Raw genomic sequence first — 17,348 nt, 5'->3', positions numbered from 1 at the left:
TCTGTTCTACAAAGAACAAGCTAACAGGGTAGGATTGAGGGGCAAAGCCAAGTTGGGGCTGGGTCAGGCAAGTCTGTGCTCTAGCTCTCCATATGCGGGCAAAAGCAGCGGTCCCAGTGAGGATCAGAGGGCAGTTCTCTGGCTGCTGGGGTATATTCAAAGGAAAAGCACAGCTGCTTCTGCTGCACTGAAGAGTCTGCATGGAGAGTGGGGAGTAGCAGGTAGCAGCAAGCCCTACTCAGCTTTCATGCACTTGGCAAGGCAGGTCTCACAGCCACAGGGTACCACTAGCAGCAGCTAGCTGGGTTCCAGATAGTTGGCACTCAGAACTCAAAACTGCCCCAGGCCATTAGCCTTTGCATGGCCTTCAGGCCACATTTCTCTTGGTCTCCCCAAATAGCAGGGGCGGCCAACCCTTATGCTGTCTTATGGCTGCAGCACACTTCCCATTTGCCCCTCAGTTCTGCCCAAGGGAACTTGTTCCCACTCATATCGTGAATCTCAGTTGAGCTTCTCTCAACGGTGATTGCTGGCTGAGTTAGCTGGCTGACTTCCACAAGGTCCCCTGTGAGGTAGGATCAGCAGTGGCTTCCCTCTGTCCTTGCTGGAGACTGGGAGTGCACTGAAAGCTTGTCCAGTGCTACTCCTTCTCATATACTCCCCACGGCTCACTGAATCAGCTTTAGTGCTGGGTAGGGTTGAGGGCTTCCCTTGTGGCCTGGATAGCCAGATTCCCCAGTAGGAGTGTATATCCTAGAGGCAGTTTATCCTCCTCTCACACTCTGGGGACTTAGAGTTTTCCATCTACCTCATAGTAAGTTCCTATGTTTCTTCCTGAAAAAAAAAATCACAGTGTGCATCTCTCCATACTATTTTGTCGTTCCAAGTGGTAGAGGCATTCTCACAGTGCCTCCAATCTACTATCTTAGGGGTAAAAAAAAAAAAAAAAAAAAAAAAGCAGGTTTTATTGGGTACCTTTGGGGTGAGAGTTAGTGTACAATTTAGGAACATTATTCTTGGAACCAGACAGACCTTGGTCAGACTCCTAGCTCAGCCATTTTCTGCTTGTATGGACTACAGCAAATTTAAAACTTTAAGTCTCAGTTTCCTCATCTGTAAAACTAAAATAACACATACGCATAAGATTATTTTGAGACTTAAATAAGATAATGCATACAAAGCATTTAGCACAAAGTTTGACTCAGTAGGTGCTGTTTGGTGTTCCTGCCATTATTAGCTTTGTATTAAAGAGCTATATATTGTCCTGTCTTCTAGGAGCTTACAGTCCAGTAGGGCCGTAAGATACATATTGAGGAAAGAAAGGGAATGTCAGCCTGCTGTGATGTGTTGGGAGAGGCTTTCTTGAGGAGTTGGGATTGGGGCCACTGTGTTGTACAATGCCAGGGAACACCATTTACATCAGCTTTGAGAATGGGTCCCTCTGGAGTAGCACAGTTGCACTGCTTGGAATTTTGAGTGTGACCATGAAGGATGTGTAGAATTTGGGTAGATGGAAGAAGGAGGGGTTTGGGTTTGGGTTTGGGTTTGGTAGGAATAAACAAGATTCTTTCAGAGGACGATGAGATCTCTCAGCTGGCCAGAGAACTTTCTACATTAAGCAGAGGTAGTCAGGCTGTGTATCTTGAGGTGGCTGCAGGGCTTTGCTTCTTTCTGATCACTGAAAGGTGGATGGAATGAACCTTCTGCTGAAATGGGTACAGGTCAGGGTGAAATGCCTTTGATCTCTTCACGTTGTCTTCCTTGAGTCTCCTCAAGGGCTGGGATTGCCATATTTCCAAAAGGGCACTTTTCTGTGAATAGCCTTTTAGCCTGGTTAAGTAAACCAAAAGGCTCCCTTGCTTTTTCTGCTGTTTCTTTTTCTTTAACATTACTCGGAACTCATCTTGTTAAATATCACATTTACTCAATATGTGGAGTGATCAAGATATTGTATGTGTGACCCTGTACCCTGCTTCTGCTTTGTATAGCTTTACATTTCTTTCGAACTTCTTTATGCACTTTTTTCTTTCCTTTTCTTACCTCTGTGGAATTTATTCTGCCCTTTAAGGACTCTCAAAGGCATAGTAGATCATGGCATAAATTAGGTGGCAAGAAAGGATTTTCTGTATCATTAGGCTTTTCTTCTTTTAAAGCTGTGTCTTTGGTATATTTTAATTGTGAGGATGTAAATAAAGCCATATGGACCAAAAGTGAATAGCATATCCAATTATCTTGTAAATAACTTTAGCTTAGTAAATCTCCCAAGTTATTTTAAAAACACAGTATTTTATGGGGTATTTGGTATTATATGATACTCTAAAAAAGAAGTCACCAAACGTTTACTCTAAAGGGCCAGATAGCAAACATTTTAGGCTTGCGGGCAGATTCTCTGTTGTAGATACTCGGTTCTGCCATGGTAGTGTGAAAGCAGCCATAGAAAGTATACAAACTGATGGATGTGGTTATTTTGCATTAAAACTTTATTTATAACAATAAATAGTGGGTCAGATTTGGCTCTCTGGAGCAGTTTGCTGACCCTTGCCCTCAAGGAAAGAGAAAGAGATTTTGTTGGATTGGGAAGGTAAATGGAAAATTAAAATTACATGAATTACAAAATTTCCAGATAATGAACTCTATGAAAAACTAAAAAAAATACTTATACCTCCTACTGTTTGAATTAGATTTCATGTTTGATATGAATTTGTAAATAAATTCCAAATACCTTTATCGCTAGTTCTTCCTTTTTAAAATCTAAGGCCTGTGGTTCACAACAAGCCTCTCTTTATTAATCAACCATTTATTGTTTTCTTTGCACCAGGCACTGTGTAGGTCATTGGAAATTTACAAATAACTTAGACACACATTTTTCCTTTAAGGAGCCACAGTCTAGACTATGTACTCTTTCCTGCCAGATGTGGACTCATGCCTTGGATCACACGAAATATTTGGTCTAAAGTAGCAAGAAACCTGCATTGGAAAAGGGACTTTTTGATGGTACACTCATCTTTTTTTCTCTTTCTGCTGTGTGTTTGGACTGCTATATTTTTGTTTCTCTTTATTTTCATATTGTTAGAGAAAGTCTGCTAGAATTTATAAATGGTGAGAATATTTTGATAACTTAGTTGCCAGAATTCCTAGTCTTGATTCCAGAGGTTGTGTTTTCCTGCCCTTTAAAACTTTCACTGAGTCGCCTTAATTCTGTTTTTGAGTTTCTTTAAGTTCTGCCTATCAGATTATAAACAAGCACCACCAAATTGCAGAAGGTTATATCTTAATAGTATTGAAATAGGCAGTTATAAAAAATTGTGTCACCTAAGTCTAACGGCTCCTCTAGAATGTTTTCCTTTAGACCTAAGCCATTCTGGCCCTTGCGCATTGGGTGGGTCTGTGATCTGTTTCTACTCACAACACTTCTGACACAAATGGCTGGATTTTTTCCACACCAACAACCAATTCTTCGATTCTGACACTACCCAGAGTTAGCAGAGACCCCATAGGTTATGGGCTTAGACCCACAAGACTCTTCTCCACTTTAGATACCAGTTGTAAGTCCAGGTCTCCTATACTTCGACCAAGAGATGATATATCTTGAGTTTCTGTGAGCCCCACTCTTTGGGTTCAGTAATTCTCTGTAAAAAGTCTCACAGAACTCACGAAGTCACTTTACTTCCTATTACTGGTTTGTTACAGAAGTTACAACCCAGGAGCAGCCAAATGGAAGACATGCACAGGACAAGGTATAGAGGAAGGGCATGCCCTCTCTAGATGCCTACCCTCTTAGCACCTTCATGTGTTCACCAATCCAGAAGCTCTCTGAACTCTGTAACTTAGGGGTTTTGTGGAGCTTCCATTACATAGTCATGGTTGACTGCATCACTGGTCACTGGTGATTAGTTCAATCTCCATCCCTTCTTCCCTCCCCAGAAATGGGGCAGGGGCTGAAAGTTCATTCCTCAAATTTCATGGTTGGTTCCCCTGGCAACCACCAGCCCTCATCCTGAAACTCTCTAGAGACCCACCAGGAGTCATCACATTTGCCTAAACTCAGGTATGATTGAAAATGGGTTTATTATGAACAAGAGACACTCTTCTCATTCCTATTGCCCAGGAACTTCCAAAGGTTTTAGAAATTCTGTGCTAGGAACTGGGGATGAAGACCTTATTTTTATTTTTTTAAAGACAGAGTCTCATTCTGTTGCCCAGGCTGGAGTACAGTGGCTCAATCTCAGCTCATTGCAACCTCCACCTTTCTGGTTAAAGTGATTCTCATGCCTCAGCCTCCCGAGTAGCTGGGATTACAGGTGTGCATCACCACGTCTGGCTAATTTTTGTATTTTTAGTAGAGACAGGGTTTCACCATGTTGGCCAGACTGGTCTTAAACTCCTGACTCCAAGTGTGTCCGGAGTTGGTTCCCTCCGGTGAGTTTTTGGTCTCACTGACTTCAAGAATGAAGCCACGGACCTTCGTGGTGAATGTTACAGCTCTTAATGGTGACACGGACCCAAACAGTGAGCAGCAGCAAGATTTATTGTGAAGAGTGAAAGAACAAAGCTTCCACAGCGTGGAAGGGGACCTGAGTGGGTTGCCGCTGTTGGCTGGTGGTGGTCAGCTTTTATTCCCTTATTTGTCCCCGCCTATGTCCTGCTGATTGGTCCGTTTTACAGAGTGCTGATTGGTGCGTTTACAATCCTTTAGCTAGACGCAGAGTGCTGATTGGTGCGTTTTTACAGAGTGCTGATTGGTGCATTTACAGTCCTTTAGCAAGACGCAGAGCACTCATTGGTGCATTTTTACAGAGTGCTGATTGGTGTATTTACAATCCTTTAGCTAGACACAGAGCGCTATTGATGTGTTTATAATTCTCTACCTAGACAGAAAAGTTCTCCAAGTCCCCACTCGACCCAGGAAGCCCAGCTGACTTCATCTCTCACAAGCGATCTACCTGCCCGGGCCTCCCAAAGTGCTGGGATTACAGGCATGAGCCACCATGCCTGGCCTTATATTTCTTATTATATCATAAAATCACAGGGGAGTTAGATGGGGGTGAGGGAGGAAAGTATATGAACGAGAGAAACTCTAAAGTCCAAATAAGGGCAGAATGTGGACTTCTTTGGCCCTGAGGAGTGGGTTGGGTTGAGTAAAATGGGGTGGTTTGATCGGACAGGTTCTGATGAATCTGGTAGTGGGTACCTCAGGAGCCAAGAGGACATTTAAATGTAACAGTGTCACAGAAAAGATAGAAGATTGTTTCCTAACTTGGGTAGTGGCATGAGAAAGTGGGTCTGCTGTTGGGAATAAGGTAGGCTCGGATTGTGGTTTTTGAGGGTGCCAAGAAATGTCTTTATAAGGTTTCAAATGTACATAGATGTAGAAGGAAGAATGATGCCATTCTAAAGTTGTTTTGAAGTGAAAAACAAAAATAATGTATTTTAAAGATACAAATAATTTCCGTAAACATATAACAATCCATAGAGAAGAGTGTAGTCTCCTTCTGGTGACATTAATTGAAATACTTTATGCCAGGGTGGATGAAATCTATGTTTAAATTACTGGTATTAGTATTTTGGTATTTTCCCTTCAGTAAGATAACCTTGATTTCTCGCTTTTTGTGTCCTGATTACCTTGAAGTTAATATCTTGAAATAGAAAAACTGTGGTTCTTGCTTTGGTAGCACATATACTAAAACTGGAACAATAAAGACACGAATATGGCCCCTGTGCAAGGATGACATGCAAATTTGTGAAATGTTTCATATTTTTTAAAACAAAATTGTGGCTTATGTGTTTTTCAAACTTTGTATTATGCAAAACTTCTTGAGAACAAATAATTATGGGAACTTTTAAATACACGCAAAAATTGAATAGGATAATAAACTTTCCATCTACATTTTATTTATTTATTTATTTATTTGTTTGTTTAATTTTTGAGATGGAGTCTCGCTCTGTTGCCCAGGCTGGAGTGCAGTGGTGTGATCTTGGCTCACTGCAACCTCCACCTCCTGGGTTCAAGCGATTCTTCCTGCCTCAGCCTCCTGAGTAGCTGGGATTACAGGCATGTGCCACCACGCCCGGCTGGTTTTTAAGACGTGAAATTTCAGAATGCTTGTTTTTAAGAAAGCCCAATTGCCCCAATGCTTTGTTTGAGGACAGAGCCTGAGACACAGGAGAACAGCATGGTGGGACATTACTGGCACCACTGCCAACACAGCCCACACGTAGCAACAGCACATTTTGTTGGTTTTGCCAGCATTGATGCTCAGATCCCTCTGTGGCCACCAATACCCAGCACCTGTGTCAAAGTTGGCTGCCTCAATTAAGACACAAACCAAAAATTCTAATTTTATTGTAGTTTCTGTAGTACCAGCCACGTGTACAACAGGTGTCATTTGCTTTTCTTCTGCCACAAGAGTGGCCTTGGACTCATGTGTCTGTTGGGTGATGGTTGAGGTTGCTCTGAGCCAGTCCCCTCTGCTGGTTCACTCAGTGGAAGCTGTGTATGCCCACATGGCGCTGTATGGACACCAGCTTGTTTTCCTTAAAAACATTGCTGTTTTTAGATTTGCTTTCGGAATGTGACCTATGGGGCAGAGAATCCAAGAATGTATAGCTTCTACCTCATTGCCTTGTTCTCAGGGATATCCAAGCCTCACTGCCTTGAGAAATAAGCGAAAGTTCCAGCAGGTGCTGTCTTACTTGATGACTATAAATTCTATAATCTTTGCTAATAATAGAGTGTTTTGTTCAAGCCACTTACGTTTGTTTATTTTTTTCCTCTCGGCAAGCCTAACATCATCATCCTCAAAAGCATGGTTGACTGTGAATTTCCTTTTGAATAGATGTAATACTATTTAATTTCTCCCACCCATTCATCTATCCAAGCATCCAGTAAACATTTATCGAGTACCTACTATGTGCCGAGTACTCTTCTAGATGCTGGAGGGACAATGATTAATAAGATAATCTTTTCATATTTGGTGAGAGAGGAAAGTTGGACATTAAAGCAGATAGTAATGTGGTGAACTAAGTGCAGCTATAAAGATATGTACAACTTATCAGGAGAACAGTTATCTAAGACATCCAGTTCATAGAAGGGAGGAGAGAACACCATGTAGGCGAGGGGAATTTCACTATTATTGCCATATATTCAAGACCAGGAGTGGTGAGAGAATGGGCTGGAGATGTAACAAAGGTGTTCTGTGACAGAGTTTGAACTTCAGTTTACTGGTGACGTGTGGGGAAGTCTGAACGGGATTCAAACAATAGAGTGGCATGATTATATTTGTGTTCTAGAAGAATCCCTCTGGTGGCTCTGTGCAATGTGGTTTTCAGGGAGCGAAGACTGGAGACAGAGTAGATAAGTGAGAATGCTGAGGGTCCTAATGATTCATGCATGCATTTCATTTAGTAAACATTTATTGAGCACTTACTATGGACCATGGCCTGTTCTAGTCATTTGGAATTTATTTTCACATAGATAAACAAAAGAGATAAATAGTGTTAGCTTTTTTTGGATAGATACCAAATAAATCACAGGGTTTGCTTTGATCATGACAAACTTTTGAATACATGTTTTCTAGAGGAATATAATGATTTGGTGGTATTTTTATTTTGGATTTGGATCAGTCAGCACTAACATAAAAAATGGCCTCTTTCATGGTGCAAATTAGTAAGGCCTTAGTTTCAGCTCTTGAGTTTTTCTAAGACTGATTATTCCAGTCCATAGATTATTCTGAGCCTTAGACTCTCATTTTCTGCTCATTAGCACCCCAAAGAATGGAGAGGAAGGGAGAGAAACTTCAGTCTGACTTGCCACTTGTTAGAAGATTTGGTAAAGAAGGTGATGAAATTAATATTTAGTTTTCAAAATCAGGTTACAGATTGTTTTTGGGCTTGTTCTTGCCTGCAGTTCTTGCTTTCTCTCAACCGTAGCTAACTTGCTGTCTGGATATATCTGAGTGTGTGTGCTTCATGCACAATGAAGGGTAGGATTAACCTTGGAAATTTGGTGTGGGCAAATAGCCCAAGAATTAATACATTTAATAATACACTTAATTATTTTACCAATCACACTGGTTATTTGCAGTGTCAAAGCAGTTACCTTGGTAGGATATAAGGACATGGAATTAATTTTGTTGTTTATAATCTTTGTGTGTGTGTGTGTGTATGTGTGTGTTGGGGGGTGAGGATAGAATCTTTTTCTGTCTCCCAGGCTGGAATGCAGTGGCTCAATCTTGGCTCACTGCAACCTCTGCCTCACAGATTCAAGTGATCCTCCTGCCTCAGCCTCCCAGGTAGCTGGGATTACAGGTGTCTGCCACCACACCTGGCTAACTTTTTGTATTTTTGGTAGAGATGGGGTTTCACCATGTTGGTGAAAATCCTGGCCTCCAGTGATCCACCTACCTCAGCCTCCCAAAGTGCTGAGCCACCGTGCCTGGCCTGAACCACTGTGCCTGGCCTGTTGTTTATAATCTGGTATCTTGCTACTTGTACTTTGTTAGTATAGTTTAGGAGTAGGAATTTTCAAATGAAAACAAACACCCCCCAGGACATTGAGGAAATAACTGTACCCACTTCATAGGGTTGTCAGGAGGGTTAAATGAGTAATATAAGCGAAGACTAAGGTCCAGCACATAGTAAATGTCATATAAACACTGGTCATTTTTATTGAGTTTACTTTTGAAAGTCAATTTGAATTTGCATGAAAGTAACAAGCAATAGGTGAAAATCACGATACTACTAGATAATAGAAGACATCACAAGGCCGGCTGTGGTGACTCATGCCTGTAATCCTAGCACTTTGGGAGGCCGAGGTGGGCGTATCACCTCAGGTCAGGAGTTCAAGATCAGCATGGCCAACAACATGGTGAAACCTCATCTCTACAAAAATACAAAAATTAGCTGGGCATGATGGTGGGTGCCTGTAATCTCAGCTACTTGGGAGCCTGAGGCAGGAGAATTCGTTTGAACCCAGGAGGCCAAGATCGCACCATTGCATTCCAGCCTGGGTGACAAAGGGAGACTCCGTCTCAATAAAAAAAAAAAGAAAATGACGACAGACTAGATTACACTCTATGATGTCACCTTTTACTTCACTAACAACGCATTTAATGTACAGACTATATACATTTTTAAAAGCTCTGGTTCAAGGAAAGTTAAAAGTGTTTGTAGTTATAGGTCTACATTTGAAAAATACTTGTTATAAACTGAGGAATAGGCAAATCCAGCATTTGGGCCACAACCTTTCTTTGATAGTTCCCCAGATAATAGCCTGGAGAGCATATGCAGAGATTTAAAAGTCAATGAGTAAGTGGATAGCTGAATCTGTTGAACACTATGCTCACAGTTTCTAGTTCAAGACAAATGAAACATTAACATAAGTTGTTCTGAGTTTTCTAAGTGAAAAATTCTACCCTTCCTTAAGTTAAAAGATTTATAACCTTTTAAATAGTAATATATATTCTGCAATTCAGCAGCATTTCTTTCTGTGATTTTGAAGACCATCTTTTGAAGATGCAGAATTTAGAATTCCTACTTGGGGGCATTTCTTCAATTCAGTGAGCCATTCATGAGATTCAGCCAATGGAGGTATTAAACACAATGAGGGTGAGGAACTGAAAGTGCTTTGTTTTTTAGTTGCAGTGACTTCTAATTGAAGCAAACCAGCTATACATGTGGATGGTCATGACTTTATAATTACAATTAAAATATTTTCAGTAGAAGACTGAGGCCCCAGGGAAAAGCATCGTATGAAATGGAGAATAATCACCAGATGCGATTATGGGCCCCTTTTCCTAGTGGGTAATGATTTCTTTGCCTCTAGCTGTGAGTTGGCAAATGGGCTCTGTCATTATGGGTGTCTGTTGGAAGAAAGAAAAGGATGGAACAGAACTATGAGAGAAACAGTTCATAGGAAAAAAAGAGAAAAAGATCTTGAGCAGATAGGCAAGTGGAAGTCAAAGTCCTCACTGCTTGGGTCCTCCAGACCTTGTTGAACCATGTTACGATTGTAGCATTCCACCTGCAATGTGTCTGCAGGTGTTCTGGGTGTGTTGAAACCCATTTGATGGAGAAGCATTTTTTGATGTCCTCAAGTTGATAAATGTTGGAATTGGCATCATTATTCTCTCCACAACAGGAGGGTAAAGGCTGGAGAGTACTGAAAAGCTAATGTTTCTTTTGGTGATGTCTGCCTTAGTTAAAACAGTTACTATTATGTAATAGAAATGAAAGTATTTAGCACAGACAACAGTTTTATTATGTTTTCTCTTTTAGATATGGATTTCTCTACTCTTTTTTTTTTTTTTTTGGAGACGGAAGTCTCGCTCTGTTGTCCAGGCTGGAGTGCAAGGGAGCGATCTCAGCTCACTGCAACCTCCGCTTCCTGGGTTCAAGCAGTTCTCCTGCCTCAGCCTCCAGAGTCGCTGGGTTTACAGGCAGGTGTCACCAAGCCTAGCTAATTTTTTTGTATTTTTAGTAGAGATGGGGTTTCACCATATTGGCCCGGCTGGTCTCAAACTCCTGACCTTGTGATCCAGCTGCCCTGGCCTCCCCAAGTGCTGAGATTACAGGCATGAGCCACTGCACTCAGTCTTTTTTTTTTAAGAGACAGGGTCTTGCTCCATCACCTAGGCTGGAGTGCAATGGCATGATCATAGCTCACTGCAGCCTGCAACTCCTGGGCTCAAACAGTCCTTTCACCCCAGCCTCTCAAAGTAGCAGCTGGGACCACCACACCCAGCAAATTTTTACAAATTTTTGGTAAAGATGTGGAGACTTCTCTTCGTTGCCCAGGCTGGTCTTGAATTCATGGCCTCAAGCGATCTTTCTGTGTTGGTCTCCAAAAGTACTGAGATTACAGACATGAGCCACCACACCTGGCTCTACTTAACAGGCACAACCAGGAAAGTAGGAATGACTGCCCTAAGGGGAATTAGCTTTCACTCCTTATTGATGGGGATTTCCTGCCTCTACTACTAGAGAAACCCATATTTCCATGTTTTACATTCAGTGCTGACCAAGCATTTCCGAGTGCCCGGCACTGTACTTGTCTTATCCATAGATCCTCTGCCAGTAGAAAATGGAATGGTTTTAATTGAGAAGATCTGAGGAGGACTTCTATTTCTTAATCGGAGACTATAAGCAAACTTGAAAAGAATCTGTCTTTCAGCTTCTCATTGGTTTAAAAATTATGATACTATCTATTATTATATGTTTTGTATAACTTTAAATCTTCTTTTAGTCATATTGCATTGTTTTCTTTTTTGAGATGGGGGGTCTTGCTGTGTTGCCCAGGTTGGCCTTGAACTCCTGGGCTCAAGCTATCCTCCTGCCTCAGCCTTCCAAGAAGCTGGGGATACAGGCATGTGGCATAGTCAAATTATTTTGCAAAAGTGTTAGCTGCTTGAGATTTTAGGCAGATTGGAAGTTGTCGATCACTTCTTTTCTCCAAAGTGTAAAATGGAATAATTGCTGGAATTGGATGTCAGTGTGTTTTTATTCTAGATACTATGAAACATGACTAATGATGTTAGGAGTACTTGAGTCAGCATGTGAAAAGGAAAAAGCAATGAGTTATTTCTGCCCAGTGATCAGAGCCAATTAAGCAGGCGAAGGCAAGCTAATGTTGGTGTGGGCCGCAGCAATGAAGATTTTGTCTGCGTTGTTCTGTGTGTGTAGGACTCATGATAATTACAAGAGGGCATGCAATATCAGCAGAATACAGTTTAGGAATGAAGAATCAGGAGACACTGAGTTTCCTGCCTAGGAAAATTTTCTGTGTGAGACTAGCCACTGGTGTTGAACTATGTGCTAGGAAGCATTTTACTCTGTTGTTATACATTACGAACTAATCATCTGTTTAAGATTATTCTGGTGGCAACTGCCTAGTTAAAAAAAAAAACAAAAACAAATAGACTTTAAAACATTGCAAAAGTAAAGTATTGCAAAAATAATAATACTTTCCTAGATGCACTACGAGCTTCCTGAAATTAGTTGTGATTAGGCAGCTTACTGCCCTTTCACATGTGCTATTTTGAGATCTCATTCTTCGGTGCTATAATGATCGATATTACTAATATATGTTAGTAAATCTGTTGCCAAGCTTCTTTTAAGCCTCTGGAATATGGCTATTATTGACATTGCCTTGTAATTTTTTTAAAATAAATTTTTCTAGACATATATATGTACACACAGATATATATATATATATATATATATATTTTTTTTTTTTTTGAGACAGGATCTCAGTCTGTCACCCAGGCTGGAGTACAGTGGCACAGTCTTGGCTCATTGCAACCTCCGCCTCTTGGGCTCAAGTGATCCTCCCACCTCAGCCTCCCAAGTAGCTACAACTACAGGCACATGCCAAGAAGCCAGGCTATTTTTATATATTTTTGTAGAGATGGGGATTTGCCATGTTGCTCAGGCTGGTGTCCAACTTTTGGGCTCAAGCAATCTGCCTGCCTCAGCCTCCCAAAGTGGTGGAATTACAGGCGTGAGACACTGCACCCCGCCTAGATTTTTTATATATGTTTTAAAAACAACCTAGGCAACTCTTTAAAAAGTCACACTTTTTGGCTTTTTAAAATTTTTTATTTATTTTTTTAACAGTCTCGGTATGTCAGCCCAGGCTGGAGTGCAGAGGTGTGATCTCGGCTCATTGCCACCTCTGCCTCCTGGGTTCAAGCGATTCTCCTGCCTCAGCCTTTCCAGTAGCTGGGATTATAGGCGTGCACACCACTACCTGTAATCAGCCTGGCTAAGTTTTGTATTTTTAGTAGAGATGGGGTTTCACCATGTTGGCCAGGCTGGTCTCAAACTCCTGACCTCAAGTGATCCACCTGCCTTAGCCTCCCAAAATGCTGGGATTACAGGTGTGAGCTACTGTGCCCAGCCACTTTCTGCCTTTTTTTTTTTTTTGCTTTTATTTATTTATTTTTATAAGTCCAAGGGGTACATGTACAGGTTTGTTACTTGGACGTGTTGCATAATGGTGAGGTTTGGGCATCTAGTATGAACTTTCTGGCTTTTAATATTTGTATGTTTTCAAGCTTGTGAAAGAACTTTTAAAATTGGTCACGTGATTTGATTTGAAAGCTAAAATAAATCGAATCGTTTCCTTCATAAGAGATAGTTAACTAATTTAAAGGTAGCTATTTGTACTCTACAAGAAATAGTATTTTTCAATAATGTTCACTAATTATTCACAGATATTTCACTAATATTCCACTAATGTCATTATAATAGGGTAGCTGGCTGCATGGGGATAATTTCCATAGGACATTGTTCTATACGTGTCATCTTTTCAGGGAACGTTGATAAGTACACTGCTATACTTGGCTGTGTATCCCAAACTGGACAGTCAAAGGATAAAAGGGCACTGGGCTGTCTATCCTAGGTTATGGGAGTGATAATGAATGGGCTAGACAATAGCTGACAGGAGCCCTAAGGACCTTCTGAGGTTGAGCCTCAAATTTTTTATCTTTTTCTTTTGTCGCAGTTGTCTAGATGGTATCGAGATCTTGCAGAAGATGATGGGTTGAGGTTGGTCTGGAATTTGACTTTCTTCTTCAGTGGCCTTGTCAGCAGTAGTTACTGTTCAATGTGATAGCCATAGCCACATGAGGCTGTTTGAATTTAATAAATTAATGACAGTGAGATATAATTAAAACAATATTTAAATTACAAATTCCTTTGTCGCACTAGCCATATTGCCAGGACTCAAAAAACCACATATGGCTAGTGGTAAGCATAGCAGTACAAGTTCTGTTGGACACTGACATCTATAGAGGCATGGTGGATTGTCCAAAGTCATGTGGCTAGTCAGTGCAAACCAAGTGTTTGGACTAGTTTAGCACTTATTCTTTTATGTCATGCAGGCTTTCAGTTTTGGGTATTACAACTTGAACTAAAAAATTTGTCCCTGGCATGCCACATTCTTCTTCCAAACTGTGAGAAACTCAATGACAGAGTTAGAAATTAATTATTACCACATAATTTTAGTTTTACAAGTATCTGTGATTCATCTTAGGCTGTTTTTTTGTCTGTGTGCATGTGCATGTGTATGCGTGTGTGTGTGTATGTGCATGTGTATCACATGTGGTATGGTGGGAGTTTGCCACCTGTGCCATACATTGCTACCCTGGTATATATGATACCCAAACCATAGACATATATATGGGATCTAGAATTTCAGGGTATTGCAGTTGGACAGGACTTTTGAAGGTACCTAGCTTAACCTTGTACGTATGTGTAATACTCCTGACAAGGTTTTTCATGGTGAGAGCCCTGCCTTATAAAAGAGTTCACTTCTTTCCACAACTTCAAATTGATCTTGAAATGTTCTTTATATCAAGCAAAAATCTTTCTTCCTATAATTTCTATACATTGTTCCCAGTTGGCTCACAGGAAAATATTTATTCCCTCTGACATATGCAGCCCTGCCAATATTTGAAGTCTGTTTTTCTGTCATTCTTACGTCTTTTCTCCTATAGGATAAGCAGACCTAGTTCCTTCAGCTTTTCCTTATGTGACATGTTTTGCAAACTGCTCACCACCCTGCTTGCTTCTTCCTGGACCGACTCCAGGGGATGGCTCAGATCTGTGTAACTGAACATTTCGCCTTTCATGTGAATGGATGTCATACTAGATACATTTGGAAAATCTGAATAAGTCTTTCTTGAGGCAAAAAATGGCTACCACTATCCACGTGTAGGAAATATATTGATTTAGTTTTCTTTGGTAAGAGGAAATGTCATTGTCTATTATAAATGTGTTATTTTTATAATCAGAAACTATTATACCATTTTGATAAAAGTAATACCCCTCTTTATAATTACAGGATTGGATAGAGTTTAGGTCTAGTGGATGGGAAAAAACAACAACAGTGTTCCTGATCTTCCTCCCTCCATTTTTCCCTCCCTTCATTCCATCCATTGAGTAATCTTTGTGTGCCTGTTATATGTCACTAACTATGGCACTAGGGTCACAATGATGAAGAACAGAGTGGTTTCTTTCATGGTGAGAGGCATGATATGAGTGATTTAATTATTCTGGCAATGGGAAGGATGCAGTAGAACTCTGTTCAGATCTCCACAATAACTTATGAATGGCATGATCCTCAGTAGGTCTTTCATTTTATTCTTGTTTCTGAATATCTGAAATGGCAATGATACTTGGAGTAGCTTCCTTATGGGATTGTTGTAAGACTTAGAAACAAAATGATAGGTGAGATTTCTATAAAGGTCATGGTTAGACCAGGCGTGGTGGCTCACACCTGTAATCCCAGCATGTTGGGAGGCCGAGGCGGGCAGATCACGTGAGGTCGGGAGTTCGAGACCAGCCTGACCAACATGGAGAAACCCCGTCTCTACCAAAAATACAAAATTAGCCAGGCATGGTGATGCACACCTGTAATCCCAGCTACTCAGGAGGCTGAGGTAGGAGAATTGCTTGAATCTGGGAGGCAGAGTTTGCAGTGAGCCGAGATCGCAACATTGCACTCCAGCCTGGTCAACAAGAGTACAACTCCATCTCAAAAAAAAAAAGAAAAGAAAAAAAATCATAGTTAGGTTGTTACGTTGGGCATGGTGGCTCATGCCTGTAATCCCAGCATTTTGGGAGGCTGAGGTGGGATGATCACTTGAAGCCAGGAGTTTGAGACCAATTTTGGCAACAAAACAAGGCCTGCTCTACATTTTAATTTAAAATTTTTTTTTAATTAGCTGTAGTTCTAGCTACTTGAGAGGCTGAGGCAGGAGATCGCTTGAACCCAGGAGTTGGAGGCTGCAGTGAGCTGTGATTGTGCCACGCACTCCAGCCTGGGCAACACAGTAAAACCCCATCTCTTAAAGAAAAAAGAAAAAAAAGATCATGATTATTGTTGCTATTGTTACTGATGAATAATACTTTCTTGGGGAGGTAGTGTGGCTGATCTTCCATGCTAAGTTCCCTTTTCTTTTTCACCTATTTCTCCCTTATGCAATTCTTTCGCCATTTTCTTATGAAATTTTTCTAACATATGGAAAACCTGAAAGAGTGTTACAGTGAGCACCCACATACCACCACTTACTTTCTACCATTTACATTTTACTTGCTTTATCACATATCTCTCCATCTCTCTGTCATTAGCCAGTGTTTACACACTTGTATTTACAGAGAAAGATGCATGGTAGTTATTTTCCCTGGGAAATGGAGGCCTTCCCACTATGATTTTGTTCATCTTCTTGGCCGTGATAATGATGGTTATGACGATGACACAGTAGCCAGCACAAAGCAGCACGCTATTAACTCATTCAGTCTTCTAACAACACTAGAAGACAAGTGCTAAAGTGCTAAAATTAATTCCTGTTTTACAGAAGAGGAAACTGATGCACAGAGAGGTTAAATCATCTACCCAATATTACACAGTTTGTGAGGGGCTAAGTCAGAAATCTGGTGTGAGGGGCTAAGTCAGAAATCTGGTAATCACCTGAGTAAGCCTTGTTTGTTTGTTTGCTTTTAATCTGTAAAATTAGTGAAAAAAGAAGTAAGACACCATTTAGGAATAGGAAAAATAACCACTGCAGCTCTTTGTGATTCAGGTTGGCTTAATGACTACCCTGTGGCAGTTGTACCAAGTGCTGGGTTTGTGCGGGTGGTTAAGTCAGGGTCTCTCCTCTCAAGCCAGTCTAATGGACAGAGCCACTATGAGTTGTTGGATTGATGTTTTAATATAAATAACCTTACAGAAAGTGTTAGAAATGAAGGGTTTCAGTAAAGGAGAGTTACCTATCTAATTTTACTTAAATGTTTATACATTAACAGTTACTATTTTGGGGTTTCTGTGAGAAGATTAATTATTCCAGCACATGAGTACTACCTATTTGGAAATGTCTCACTGTTCATAAGTAAATACGTTACTTATTTCCTTTTGCCTTAGCAGAGAAAAATAATTTGGAAGAAATACACCCAGGAAACCTTAAAATATATTCCAATTAATGGTAACTCTTAGACTATTTATGGTAAGGTGTATCTAATTACATTTCACAAGGCACTTTAAAAAATATTGTCCCTTCAAGTTTTTTCCCTTTATTTCTCTCCGTGATTTTGTCTAAATTTAGCAGCACATCATGAAAAAAATGAAAATTAAAACCCTACTGGGGACTAGAAGCTCACTGAATTGGCTTACATCATTCTAAGCCATGTAAGCATGGGTGTATTTCTGTGCATTGCTGTCCCCAAGCCCATGTGCTGTAAGAATATGCATTGTTGGGACGGTGGTGCAAGGAGAAACATCCTGGAGAGGATGTACAACATATAGAAATAAGTCACTGCTGTGACATCATTAGTCAACATTGGTTGAGTGA

General features: G+C 40.6%; 2 protein-coding genes and 1 pseudogene across 27 annotated transcripts in view; 2 read left to right on the top strand and 1 right to left on the bottom strand.

Annotated features, from left to right (window-relative positions):
• CARMIL1 (capping protein regulator and myosin 1 linker 1) overlaps positions 1 to 17,348 on the top strand; it is a 344,161-nt gene that overhangs the window by 100,897 nt on the left and 225,916 nt on the right. The window lies entirely within an intron of this gene.
• CMAH (cytidine monophospho-N-acetylneuraminic acid hydroxylase) overlaps positions 1 to 17,348 on the bottom strand; it is a 362,762-nt gene that overhangs the window by 290,317 nt on the left and 55,097 nt on the right. The window lies entirely within an intron of this gene.
• LOC114677815 (U6 spliceosomal RNA) lies at positions 5,661 to 5,760 on the top strand (annotated as a pseudogene).

This window comes from Macaca mulatta, chromosome 4, assembly GCF_049350105.2.
Source record: "Macaca mulatta isolate MMU2019108-1 chromosome 4, T2T-MMU8v2.0, whole genome shotgun sequence".
Lineage (NCBI taxonomy): Eukaryota > Metazoa > Chordata > Mammalia > Primates > Cercopithecidae > Macaca > Macaca mulatta.
Note: the sequence above shows the minus strand (reverse complement) of the source record. Positions and strands in the feature narration are given on the sequence as shown.